We start from the raw sequence: 14,620 nt of genomic DNA on the forward strand, positions 1-14,620 counted from the left end.
TCCCCGAGGCACAGATCTTACAGGGAGCTAGTGACATCCCCGGGGCACAGATCTTACAGGGAGCTAGTGACATCCCCGGGGCACAGATCTTACAGGGAGCTAGTGACATCCCCGGGGCACAGATCTTACAGGGAGCTAGTGACATCCCCGGGGCACAGATCTTACAGGGAGCTAGTGACATCCCCGGGGCACAGATCTTACAGGGAGCTAGTGACATCCCCGAGGCACAGATCTTACAGGGAGCTAGTGACATCCCCGAGGCACAGATCTTACAGGGAGCTAGTGACATCCCCGAGGCACAGATCTTACAGGGAGCTAGTGACATCCCCGAGGCACAAATCTTACAGGGAGCTTGTGCAGAGGTTCCCAAACTCCGCTATTCTATATCACGTTTTAAAGATATCCATGTTTGAGCACAGGTTCCTTAAGTAGTACCTCAGTCAATTTGATTTAACCATCTGGACTCAAGCATGGATATCCCCAAAACCTGGACTGTAATGGCGCAGTTTGGGAACCTCCGAGCTAGTGACATCCCCGGGGCACAGATCTTACAGGGAGCTAGTGATATCCCCGGGGCACAGATCTTACAGGGAGCTAGTGACATCCCCGGGGCACAGATCTTACAGGGAGCTAGTGACATCCCCGAGGCACAGATCTTACAGGGAGATAGATAGTGACATCCCCGGGGCACAGATCTTACAGGGAGCTAGTGACATCCCCGAGGCACAGATCTTACAGGGAGCTAGTGACATCCCCGAGGCACAGATCTTACAGGGAGCTAGTGACATCCCCGAGGCACAGATCTTACAGGGAGCTAGTGACGTCCCCGGGGCACAGATCTTACAGGGAGCTAGTGACGTCCCCGAGGCACAGATCTTACAGGGAGATAGATAGTGACATCCCCGGGGCACAGATCTTACAGGGAGCTAGTGACATCCCCGAGGCACAGATCTTACAGGGAGCTAGTGACATCCCTGAGGCACAGATCTTACAGGGAGCTAGTGACATCCCCGAGGCACAGATCTTACAGGGAGCTAGTGACATCCCCGGGGCCCAGATCTTACAGGGAGATAGTGACATCACCGAGGCACAGATCTTACAGGGAGATAGATAGTGACATTCCCGGGGCACAGATCTTACTGGAAACTAGTGACATCACGGAGTCACACAGCTCACGGGGAAAGAGCGGTGTCACCATAGGACAAAACTTGCTGGAAATTAGCAACATCACTGTGGCACAAAGCTTGCTGGGACCTATTGATATAATTGAGGCACAAAGCATAATGAGAACTAGGTAAGCTTGATACAGATCCAAGGGGGAGCTGTATCACACTTTCTAAAGAGTGGAGAAGTTGTCTATAGGAACCAATCCGCTTTTATCTATGATATAATATAATGTATTTGATAAATGCTACCTCAAAGCTGATTGGTTGCAATAGGCAACTTTCACACTCTTTTTATTAGGCTTGATACATCTCCCCCCAAGACACACAGCTTGACATCACTGAGCCACAAAGCTTAATGGGAACTGGTGACATCATTGAAGTCTAAAGCTTAATGTGAACTGGTGATATCACAGAGGCTTACCAGGTACTAGTGACATCACTGAGCCCACAGCTTAATGGGAACTGGTGACATAACTATGGCACAAAGCTTAACGGGAACTGGTGACATAACTGAGGACCAAAGCTAAATGAGAACTAGTGATGTCACTGAGGCACAAAGCGTAATGGGAACTAGTGACATCACTGAGGCACAAAGCTTACTGAGCACTAGTGATTTCACCATGTCACATAGCTTTTTGGGAATTTTTGTCATAAATGAGGAATAGAGCTTACTGGAACTGGTGACATCATTGAGGCACAAGGGTCATTGGCAAGTAGTGACGAAACTGAGGTACAAACCTTACTGAGAAACTAGTGATATCACTTTGGCAAAAGTTTACCTGCAACTATTGACATCAGAAAGTGACTTAGTGGCATCAGTGGTTCCTGGTGAACTGAACAGCTGCAGCCTCATGAAATGAGTCCAGCCTTTGGCACATGGCTGACACTTCTGTGGACATGTGATGGTGAAGGTTCACTTAACTCTGAGATCGGTCTGAGGAATTACCACATTGAGTTTACATTACCTTGAAGTTGTACTGTAATGCATTATGGGTACATTCTGCATAAGGTGTAACCATTGATTTCCCTGACCTGTTATGTGACCGCATACATCGAATTATATGATGTAACGCACAGTATATTTTCTGTTTGTTGAACATCCAAACCCTGACCTTTGAAAGAGAGAACCTGCCCGGCGTGCAGCACACAGGGGGACCTAGGTGTACAGCAGACAGCTGTAGTAGGGCCTTAGTATTCAGTGGTTGTGTGATGGGATGGGTTTGTTTAGCCACTGTGAACGGGAGTGTGTACAAGTTCTGTCTGCTGCGTTCTGCAATGAAAGGGTTACTCGGTATGTTCTTGTGTTTATCTCTTTCCCACACACATACACTTGTGCAGTGCGGGCAGCCATGTCTTGTGGGGGCTGATTCTCTCCCTGCCATGTAATTAGCACCCTGCTCCTCACACACTGACAGCCCCTTGGCATTGCCACAGAAACTGCACAGACAGACCCTATATTTGGGAATACTGTGTTCCTCAGCACCAGCGGGCACACTGTCTTAGTTATGTGCGTAACTTTGTGTCTATGGAGCTTTGATTTATTGTTCCTTTGTGTCTATGTATTGGACTGTTTCCCAACGTTATTAACTAACAATGTTCAGTTGAAACTATATTTCTTGTGTTATTGGTAATACGTTATAAAATAAACAGCCATAGATTATACCATTTCATAAAGACATTTACATGTTTCTAATGCTTCCTGAAGACCAATCGATAAATAAGTTTAATTCATGTCCTAAAATAGTAACTGCAATTGAGAAAGAATTAAGTTTCCACTGTATATTTTATTTCTACAATAGGCCTTTTCTCTATCTCAGTATATAGGATCCCAGTCTCATTTATATAAGAAGACATTGCTCTGGTCTGTATCTATGAAGATGGGCGGTAGAACTGTGCTCTCGTTGACCAGGGGGTGGTGTGTTGTGGTTTTGCGGTGCTGCACCTTTGTGTGGGAGTACCTTTCCCGCACTGAATACGTATGGGGGTATGGGTGGGTAAGATGCGCTCTTCCTGCTAATAGTGGTGATGACTTGTGTGTGTTTGTGAGTGGTGTTAGTTGGAATGTTTCTTCTGGTGGTGGTGTTTTGGGAGTGAGAAGGAGGGTGTGATTGGGTATGGAGTGTAGTTTGGAGTAATGTGAAAAGGGGAATAAGATAGGATCAAAATGAGGCCAGCGAGACACAGTAGTTTGGGGCAAAGTCTTTTATTGAGTAGTTACAATGCTGCTCTGTTGAGATCCCGGGCAGGTGGGTGGGGTTCAGTGATTGGTGATGAGACTGGGGAGGTAGGTGGACCCTTTCAGGGGGCTCCTTCCCGTGCGGTTCAGTGACCTTGCACATCACCCCTGCTGGACCTATGGTCGACAGTCTAGGAAATCTCAGGGGGTGGGGGGATGTGCAGAGTGGGTTGGAACACCTGTGCGGCGTCCCGCATGTTGGTGCAAGTCTTGGCAATACTTACCTACTGGTAGGTTTTTTGTTATGGTGATGTACGTCGACGTTGCGGCCGTTGCAGATAGGATGGAAGCTGCAGGTTTGTTGGTGAGCTGGATCAGCGTGTTGCTGGTGTGCTGCAGGTGCACGGCTGTTATGATCTGGTCTGCGGAGGTCAGCGACCAGAGTGTGCAGCTGAGGTTGGCTCTTGGTCGTGCCGCTGGTGGTGCGGAGCCAGAGGTGTGGATGGGTGAGCCGCTGGGAGGCAGCGTGTGTGCTAGGACCACCCTGGGAGGGGGGGTGGTCTACCAGGGATACTGATTGGATAAAAGCTGGGGAGTAGGGGGGATATGGAAGGGGTGACCGGGATGGAGCTGGTCACTGGCGATGTTGGCTGTGCGGACTTGCTGCCGGATGTGCGGAGTGCTCTCTGCACTGACGGTACCTCGTGGAAATGGGGATCGACGGTGGAGACAACCCTGGCCAGGAGTCAGTTGTTGAGCACGCCTTGGAGGGGGGGGGAGAGAGGCTGGTCCGTGGTGGAGCCGGTCACTGGAGGTGTGAGCAGTGCGGACCAGCGGGCGGGTGGGCTGAGAGCTTTCTGCACTGGCGGTCCCTGGTGGGGATGGGGATCTTTAGTGGAGGTCAGCCTGGATCAGTGTCAGGTTTGATGTGAGGGGCACCAACGCGTTTCGGCACAGGTGCATTCTTCATGGAGGTGGTCTGTATCTAGTCTCTATATCTCATTTGGGATGCTGTCAGGATACCAGCCGGCGCTATCCCGCCCGCCGATATCCCGCCACCCACATCCCGACATGGGACTAAAAAAGATAGGTGTCGAAATCCCGACGCTTATCATTAGCCCCACTACTAAATCCCGACACTCGGCATACCGAACGATGGTAATCCGGGTGTTTTAGCGTATAGCTGCGGGTGGGAGGGTTAGCTATAGGGACCCCCAGGGGGAGTTAGGGTCAGGCACCCCCCTGGGAGGGTTAGGGTAGGGAAAGGGGGCTTTAGGGTTAGGCACCGTTAGGGGGGGTTAGGTTTAGGGGAGGGGGAGAGTACTTACCTGCTGCAGTCAGGATTCCGAACCGCCGGGCTGCCGCTGTCTGTATTTGATCCGGTGGCTAAACAGCCGCTGGCATTACATACAGATACCATCTCATTTATACCATAGGCTATTTCTTTGGTCTGTATCTCGGTATATAGGATGCAGTCTCCAGTGTATATATCCATTTATACAATAGGATGTTTCTCTGGTCTGTATCTCAGTATATAGGACGCAGTCACCAGTGTATATATCTCATTTATACAATAGGACGTTTCTCTGGTCTGTATCTCAGTATATAGGACGCAGTCTCCAGTGTATATATCTCATTTATACAATAGGACATTTCTCTGGTCTGTATCTCAGTATATAGGACGCAGTCTCCAGTGTATATATATCATTTATACAATATGATGTTTCTCTGGTATGTATCTCAGTATATAGGATGCAGTCTCCAGTGTATATATCTCATTTATACAATAGGACGCTTCTCTGGTCTGTATCTCAGTATATAGGATGCAGTCTCCAGTGTATATATCTCATTTATACAATAGGACGCTTCTCTGGTCTGTATATCAGTATATAGGACGCAGTCTCCAGTGTATATATCTCATTTATACAATAGGACGTTTCTCTGGTCTGTATCTCAGTATATAGGACGCAGTCACCAGTGTATATATCTCATTTATATAATAGGGCATTTCTCTGGTATGTATCTCAGTATATAGGACGCAGTCTCCAGTATATATATATATATATATATATATATATATATATATATATATATATAATTTATACAATATGATGTTTCTCTGGTATGTATCTCAGTATATAGGACGCAGTATCCAGTGTATTTATCTAAGTTATACAATAGGATGTTTCTCTGGTCTGTATCTCAGTATATAGGACGCAGTATCCAGTGTATTTATCTAATTTATACAATAGGATGTTTCTCTGGTCTGTATCTCAGTATATAGGATGCAGTCTCCAGTGTGTACATCTCATTTATACAATAGTACGTTTCTCTGGTCTGTAGCTCAGTATAGGATGCAGTCTCCAGTGTATATATCTCATTTATACAATAGGACGTTTCTCTGGTCTGTATCTCAGTATATAGGAAGCAGTCTCCAGTGTATATATCTCATTTATACAATAGGATGTGTCTCTGGTCTGTATCTCAGTATATAGGACGCAGTATCCAGTGTATTTATCTAAGTTATACAATAGGATGTTTCTCTGGTCTGTATCTCAGTATATAGGACGCAGTATCCAGTGTATTTATCTAATTTATACAATAGGATGTTTCTCTGGTCTGTATCTCAGTATATAAGATGCAGTCTCCAGTGTGTACATCTCATTTATACAATAGGACGTTTCTCTGGTCTGTAGCTCAGTATATAGGATGCAGTCTCCAGTGTATATATCTCATTTATACAATAGGACGTTTCTCTGGTCTGTATCTCAGTATATAGGACGCAGTCTCCAGTGTATATATCTTATTTATACAATAGGACGTTTCTCTGGTCTGTATCTCAGTATATAGGACACAGTCTCCAGTGTATATATCTCATTTATACAATAGGACATTTCTCTGGTCTGTATCTCAGTATATAGGACGCAGTCTCCAGTGTATATATATCATTTATACAATATGATGTTTCTCTGGTATGTATCTCAGTATATAGGATGCAGTCTCCAGTGTATATATCTCATTTATACAATAGGATGCTTCTCTGGTCTGTATATCAGTATATAGGACGCAGTCTCCAGTGTATATATCTCATTTATACAATAGGACGTTTCTCTGGTCTGTATCTCAGTATATAGGACGCAGTCACCAGTGTATATATCTCATTTATACAATAGGGCATTTCTCTGGTATGTATCTCAGTATATAGGACGCAGTCTCCAGTATATATATATATATATATATATATATATATATATATATATATAATTTATACAATATGATGTTTTTCTGGTATGTATCTCAGTATATAGGACGCAGTATCCAGTGTATTTATCTAAGTTATACAATAGGATGTTTCTCTGGTCTGTATCTCAGTATATAGGACACAGTCTCCAGTGTATATATCTCATTTATACAATAGGACGTTTCTCTGGTCTGGGTCTCAGTATATAGGACGCAGTCTCCAGTGTATATATCTTATTTATACAATAGGACGTTTCTCTGGTCTGTATCTCAGTATATAGGACACAGTCTCCAGTGTATATATCTCATTTATACAATAGGACGTTTCTCTGATCTGTATCTCAGTATATAGGACGCAGTCTCCAGTGTATATATCTCATTTATACAATAGGACGTTTCTCTGGTCTGTATCTCAGTATATAGGACGCAGTCTCCAGTGTATATATCTCATTTATACAATAGGACGTTTTTCTGGGTTGGGTATGATCTACCGACTGCTCAATAGCCGCTGGTTCAAATCCTGACGCCGGAAGCTCGAACATTGACGATCACGACAGGGGAGGTAAGTACTCTAACCCTCCCCCCTCACCCCCCCTAACCCTCCTTTAGTGGTGTCTAACCCTAAACGCCCCACCCCCTTCCTGGTGGTGCCTAAACCTAACCCCACCCCTATGGTGCCTAACCCCCCCATCCCTTTAGCCTAACCTTCCCCGAAGGGTGCCTAACCCTAATCTCCCCCTGGGGGTGCCTAAACCTAACCTCCCTACCCACGGGGAAACTGTGTTACGTACCGGTGTCCGCATGTTCAGTATGCCGACACCGGTATCCTGATCTCATTTGAAATAGCAGCGTCTGCATTTTGCCGGTGGTCAGGATTCCGGCATCGGTATATTGGCGGCCGGCATTTTAACTACATCCCTGTTTCTCTGGTCTGTATCTCAGTATATAGGATGCAGTCTCCAGTTTATATATCTCATATATACAATAGGACTTTGCTCTATTTGTATCTCATGTTTATGATTATCCTGTATTTTTATGGTGCCTTACAAAGTACATAAACAAACTGTGCAAACATAAAAAGAAAAAAGTTCAATAGACTTAAAATACAAAACCTTGTAGAACATATGTTACAGTTGATATAATCATTGCTGCATATGCAATCGCAATAGCCACAAAAGCAGCATCAGCTCAACCCAAGCACATGAGGGTAGAGGGCCCTGCTCATGAGAGCTGACAAACGGGTGACACAGAGGGGAAAGACAGCAAACAAGGTGCATAGAATGATGGGTTGGGATGACAGCTTGTAGGCTTTAATAAAGAAGTGGGTTTAAAACTTTGGAGAAAGGTGGAGATTCTCATAGGGAGAGCATTCAATGGTGGGTAGTGGCACAGGCAAAGTCTTGGAGGCAGGAATTGGGAGGAGATGATCATTTGGGAGGAGAGGAGTCCATTGTTGGAAGAGTGAAATGGGTGGGCGGGAGTGTGTCGGGAGATGAGGTTGAAAAAGTATGGGGGAAAGATAGGACGAGGTCTTTCTAGGTTAGTGTGAGGAGTTTGAATTGGGTTATTGACAGGGAGGAGGAACTAGTGTAGGCCCTGGTGGAAAGAGGAAGCAGATGTAGTACGCTTGGAGAGGATGATGAGCCGGGCAGCAGCAGCATTGAGGACAGATTGGAGTGGAGAGAGGCGGTAGTCAGGAAGGCCAGATAGGAGGAGGATACAGAAGTCCAGTCTAGAGAGGACTATTGAGTGGATGAGGATCTTAGTTGCCTCTAAGGTGAGAGAGGGTCTGATCCTGGAGATATTTTAGAGGTGGAAGCACTGGGGGAGGGTCTGAATGATAGGGAGGAGTCAAAGAGAACTCCAAGACAACAGACTTGCAGGTTAGATGAGATGGTGATGTTATCGATAGATAACAAATTTGAGGGAAGTGAAGGGACTTGGGAGGGTGGGAAGACGATCAGCTCAGTCATATATTTGTTTAGTTTAAGAAAGCACTGAGACATCCCAGAGGGAATAGCAGAGAAACAGATTGAGACATGAGTGAGGGGAGAGGTAGATCTGAGTATCATCTGCATAGAGAAGATATTGGAGCCCAAAGGAGCTGATTAGCTCCCCAAAGGGAGGACGTACAAAGGGTGAATAGAAGTGTGACCAAGACTGGATGCAGTCTCTGGTATATATATCTAATTTATACAACAGGCCATTCATCTTGTCTCTATCTAGGTAATTAGGACGCTGTCTCCTGTGTACAGTATACACTGAAGTGCCAAAAGTCATGGGATAGCAGTATCTAAAGGCAATGGTAGGTGACGTCACTCTGTACTGTGACGTCCTGGAAATAGCCAGACCTGCATCGGTTGTAATCTGACATTTTGTGAGTCAATTTGAACACCAGCTAAACTGCTCATAGCAAGGCGATGTGAATTATCAGAGTTCGAACAGGGCATGATAGTGGGTGCCTGACGGATGGGACATTTCATTTCCGAAGTTGTGCGGATATTCAACTTTCCTCGATCTACGGTGTCACCTGTGTACTGGGAATACCTCTTGGAAGGCATTACCGCCCACCGTGGACAGTGCAGTGACCTTCCACAGCTGCTTAAAGTTGGTGACCAGTGGCTTCTGGACAGAATTTTACGTTGTAATAGACAAGCAACACTGGCTCAAATCACATCCACAGTCAAAGCAGGAGGTACCAGACGCATATCCAGCAGATCAGTGCAGAATTTGTTCACTTCAATGGGATATGGGAGCAAAGGACCCTCCAGAGTGCCCCTATTGACACCGGACACAGCACCTCACCTGGGCTCTTGACATCGCTAATTGGATCCTGATGGACTGGCAACATGTGGCGTGGTCCGATGAGTCACGGTTCCAGTTGTTTCGGGCTGATGGTAGGGTTCGGGTGTGGCGCAGATCCCATGAACCCCAGTTGTCAACAAGGCACCGTGCAGGCTGGTGGTGGTTCAATAATGTTGCAATGTGTTTTCACGTGGCATGGGTTGGATCCGCTGGTCTCCCTGAACACATCATTGACCAGTAACCACTACGTTACATTGCTTGATGACCATTGACAGCCCTTCATGGACTTGTGCCCCCCTACAACGTCCCAGGTTGTTCAAAATTGGTTCGAGGAGCATTCTGGAGAGTTCAGACAAAGGGGGTGGCCACCACGTTCGCCTGACATTAACCTACTCGAGCATTTATTGGACATGGTGGAGTGGTCCATTCGCACCCAAGATCCTGCATCTACAAATATCAGGGCTATCCAGACGGCATGGGTCAACATCTCTCCAGAGGCCTTTCCCCCACTTATGGAATCGATGTTGCGTCGAGTTGTTGCACTTTACCGGTCTAGAGGGGGTCCTACACAAAGCTAACTATCTATCCCATGACTTTTCAGTATATATATATATATATATATATATATACAGTGCCTTGCAAACGTATTCACCCCCCCCCCTTTGCATTTTTCATGTTTTTTGCCTCACAACCTGGAATTAAAATGGATTGTTTGAAGGTGTGCATCATTTCATTCACAGAACATGCCTACAACTGTGAAGTTGTGTTTTTTTTATATTGTGAATCAAACAACAATTAGGACAACATAACAGAAAACTTCAGCGTGCATAACTATTCACCCCCCTAAAGTCAGTACTTTGTCGAGCCACCTTTTGCGGCAATTACAGCTGCAAGTCGCTTTGGATAAGTCTCTATGAGCTTGCCACATCTTGCCCCTGGGATTTTTGGCCATTCCTCAAGGCAAAACTGCTCCAGCTCCTTCATGTTGGATGGTTTCTGCTTGTGAACAGCAATCTTCAAGTCTGACCACAGATTTTCAATTGGATTGAGATCTGGGCTTTGACTAGGCCATTCCAAAACATTTAAATGTTTCCCCTTAAACCACTCGAGTTTTGCTTTAGGAGTATGCTTCGGGTCATTGTCCTGCTGGAAGGTGAACTTCCGTCCCAGTCTCAAATCACAGGCAGACTGAACCAGGTTTTGCTCAAGAATATCCCTGTATTTCGAACCATCCATCTTTCCCTCGACTCAAATCAGTTTCCCAGTCCCTGTTGCAGAAAAACATCCCCCACAGCATGATGCTGCCACCACCATTTTTCACTGTGGAGATGGTGTTCTTGGGGTGATGGGATGTGTTGGGTTTGCGCCAGACATAGCGTTTTCCTTGGTGGCCGAAAAGTTAAATTTTAGTCTCATCTGACCAGAGCACCTTTCTCCATACATTTGGGGAGTCGCCCACATGCCTTTTGGCAAACTCAAATTGTGTCGTCTTATTTTTATAACTAAGTAATGGCTTTTTTCAGGCCACTCTTCCATAAAGCCCAGCTCTATGGAGTGTGCGGCTTATTGTGGTCACATGCACAGATACACCAGTCTCTGCTGTGGAACTCTGCAGCTCCTTCAGGGGTTACCTTTGGTCTCTGTGCTGTCTCTCTGATTAATGCCCTTCTTGCCCGGTGTATGAGTTTTAGTGGGCGGCCCTCTCTTGGCAGGTTTGTTGTGGTACCATTTTCTTTCCATTTGATGATGATGGATTTGATGGTGCTCTGGGGGATCATCAAAGATTTGGATATTTTTTTTATAACCCAACCCAGAATTGTACTTCTCAACAACTTTGTCCCTGACATGTTTGGAGAGCTCCTTGGTCTTCATGGTGTGATGCCTCTTGCTTAGTGGTATTGCAGCCTCCGGGGCCTTTCAGAAAAGGTGGGTTTATACTGACTGATCATGTGACACTTGGATTTCACACAGGTGGACTTCATTTCACTAATTATGTGACTTCTGAAGGTAATTGGTTGCACCAGAACTTTTAAGGGGTTTCATAGCATAGGGGGTGATTACATATACACATGCCAATTTTCAGAATTTTATTTATAAAGATTAATTTTGTGAAGTGAAATGAGAAAAGTATATATAAAAAAGAGACTATTTTGTGCAGATCCATCACTAAATTCAGATAAAAAAAATTACAGGTTGTAATGTAACAAAAAAGGTAAAAAGCCAAGTGGGGTGAATACTTTTGCAAGGCACTGTATCACATTTATACAATAGTGAATTTCTCTGGTATGTACCTTGTTATGTAGACAGTCTCCTGTGCATATAACTCATTTACACAATATGACATTTATCTTATCTGTACTTCATTATATAGGACAATCTCCTTTGGCATATATTTAATTTATACAATAGAATGTATCTCTGGTCTGTCCATTGGTATATAAGAGGCAGGGCCAAATGTAATAGTGTGAGAGTTTAGAATATGTGAGAGTAAACTCTCACACTTTTTAAACTATGCCAATGTAATAGAGTCCGAGAACAGGAAAACTCTCACGATTTAAACTCTGATCCAGATTCTTTCTCATTTTGAAAATACAACTCAACCAATGTAATAGTGTTAGAGGTTACTGCTAAACTCTCACATATTCTATACTCTCACCCTATTACATTTGGCCCAGTCTCCAATATTTATATCTCATGTATATAATATGACATTTATCTAATTTGTATCTTAGTATCTACCGTAGGTCAAGCCTCCAGTGTATATATCTCATTTATACAATTATAAATATCTTGTCTGTATATCCGTGTATAGGACGCAATCAACAGTGTGTACACTCAGTGGCCATTTAATTAGATCCCCCTTTGCCCCAGTACAGCGTGATTTCTTTGTAACATGGACTCAACAAGGTGCTGGAGATCTATGGCCTGATTCAGCAAGGATCACAATTGCAAAGCTGCATGCAGGCTATAGATATATGATGTATGCACACAGGCTATAGATATATGATGTATGCACGCGGGCTATAGATATATGATGTATGCACGCTGGCTATAGATATATGATGTGTGCACGCGGGCTATAGATATATGATGTGTGCACGCGGGCTATAGATATATGATGTGTGCACGCGGGCTATAGATATATGATGTGTGCACGCGGGCTATAGATATATGATGTGTGCACGCGGGCTATAGATATATGATGTGTGCACGCGGGCTATAGATATATGATGTGTGCACGCGGGCTATAGATATATGATGTGTGCACGCGGGCTATAGATATATGATGTGTGCACGCGGGCTATAGATATATGATGTGTGCACGCGGGCTATAGATATATGATGTGTGCACGCGGGCTATAGATATGATGTGTGCACGCGGGCTATAGATATGATGTGTGCACGCGGGCTATAGATATGATGTGTGCACGCGGGCTATAGATATGATGTGTGCACGCGGGCTATAGATATGATGTGTGCACGCGGGCTATAGATATGATGTGTGCACGCGGGCTATAGATATGATGTGTGCACGCGGGCTATAGATATGATGTGTGCACGCGGGCTATAGATATATGATGTGTGCACGCAGGCTATAGATATATGATGTGTGCACGCAGGCTATAGATATATGATGTGTGCACGCAGGCTATAGATATATGATGTGTGCACGCAGGCTATAGATATATGATGTGTGCACGCAGGCTATAGATATATGATGTGTGCACGCAGGCTATAGATATATGATGTGTGCACGCAGGCTATAGATATATGATGTGTGCACGCAGGCTATAGATATATGATGTGTGCACGCAGGCTATAGATATATGATGTGTGCACGCAGGCTATAGATATATGATGTGTGCACGCAGGCTATAGATATATGATGTGTGCACGCAGGCTATAGATATATGAAGTGTGCACGCAGGCTATAGATATATGAAGTGTGCACGCAGGCTATAGATATATGAAGTGTGCACGCAGGCTATAGATATATGATGTGTGCACGCAGGCTATAGATATATGATGTGTGCACGCAGGCTATAGATATATGATGTGTGCACGCAGGCTATAGATATATGATGTGTGCACGCAGGCTATAGATATATGATGTGTGCACGCAGGCTATAGATATATGATGTGTGCACGCAGGCTATAGATATGATGTGTGCACGCAGGCTATAGATATATGATGTATGCACGCAGGCAGCTTTGCAATTGTGATTCTTGCTATTATGCAAATGCAGCAGGAGGTGCACTTGCGATCCCAGCACTGCGAAGGAGGTCGCAGGCTGGGAACGCCATCGCGACCATCAGTGGTTGATGGTTGCGATGGTGGACGGCACCGGGCCTCCGGCTAGCTGAGAAGCTTCAGCTTACTCAGACTGGCCGGCTTACGAGCCCAGGACACTGCATTGATCAACGCAGATCCTGGGCTGGCCACTCCCGGAAAATGGGGCAGACCCCCCCCCCTCCCCGTTTCTGGGAACGCCGGCCACCCTTCACTGCCCCTTAAATGCCTCTGCCTGTCAATCAGGCAGAGGCATTCAAAGGTCTGTGTACGACTACACAAGACCCATTCTGCAAACTCGAGAATCTGCGATCAGCAGTGAAGTGCTGAATCAGGCCCCTGGTCCATGGTGACACGATCGCATCAGGTAGTTGCTGCAGATTTGAAGGTTGCACATTTTTGCTGCAAATCACCTGTTACACTATACTGCTATTGGATTGAGATCTGGTGACACCGAAGGCCATTGCAGTATACTGAACCCATTGTCACACTCATGGAAGCAGCTTGAAGTGGTGTGCTTTTTGACATGGTGCGTTACACTGCTGTAAGTCGACATTAGAAGATGAGTTTGCTGTGGCGATAAAGTTATGCTCATGGTCAGCAACATTATCCGGGAAGGCTGTGGAATTTAAATGATGATCAACTTGTATTTAGCCGCCTAGTGTGCTCTTACGCCACCACCAGTCTGAACCGTTGACACAAGGCTGAATGGATTCATGTTGCCAAATCCTGACCCTAACATTTGCATGTTGCAGCAGATATTGAGGTTCTTCAGACCAGGGAACTGTGCAGGTTTGGTGAGCCTGTGCCCATTGTTGCCTTCATTTCCTGTGCTCAGTTTACAAGAATGTAACCTGGTATGTTCTTCGACTGCTGTAGCCCATCTACTTCTTCTTGCGGACTGTGCACTCAGAGTTGCTCTCCTGCGTAGGACTTCTGTAC

General features: G+C 45.3%; 1 protein-coding gene across 3 annotated transcripts in view; it reads left to right on the plus strand.

The window, feature by feature from the left end:
* The window catches only part of PPP3CC (protein phosphatase 3 catalytic subunit gamma), an 84,816-nt gene that overhangs the window by 13,480 nt on the left and 56,716 nt on the right, over positions 1-14,620 (plus strand). The window lies entirely within an intron of this gene.

This window comes from Taudactylus pleione, unplaced genomic scaffold (assembly GCF_031769625.1).
Source record: "Taudactylus pleione unplaced genomic scaffold, aTauple2 ptg000329l, whole genome shotgun sequence".
NCBI lineage: Eukaryota > Metazoa > Chordata > Amphibia > Anura > Myobatrachidae > Taudactylus > Taudactylus pleione.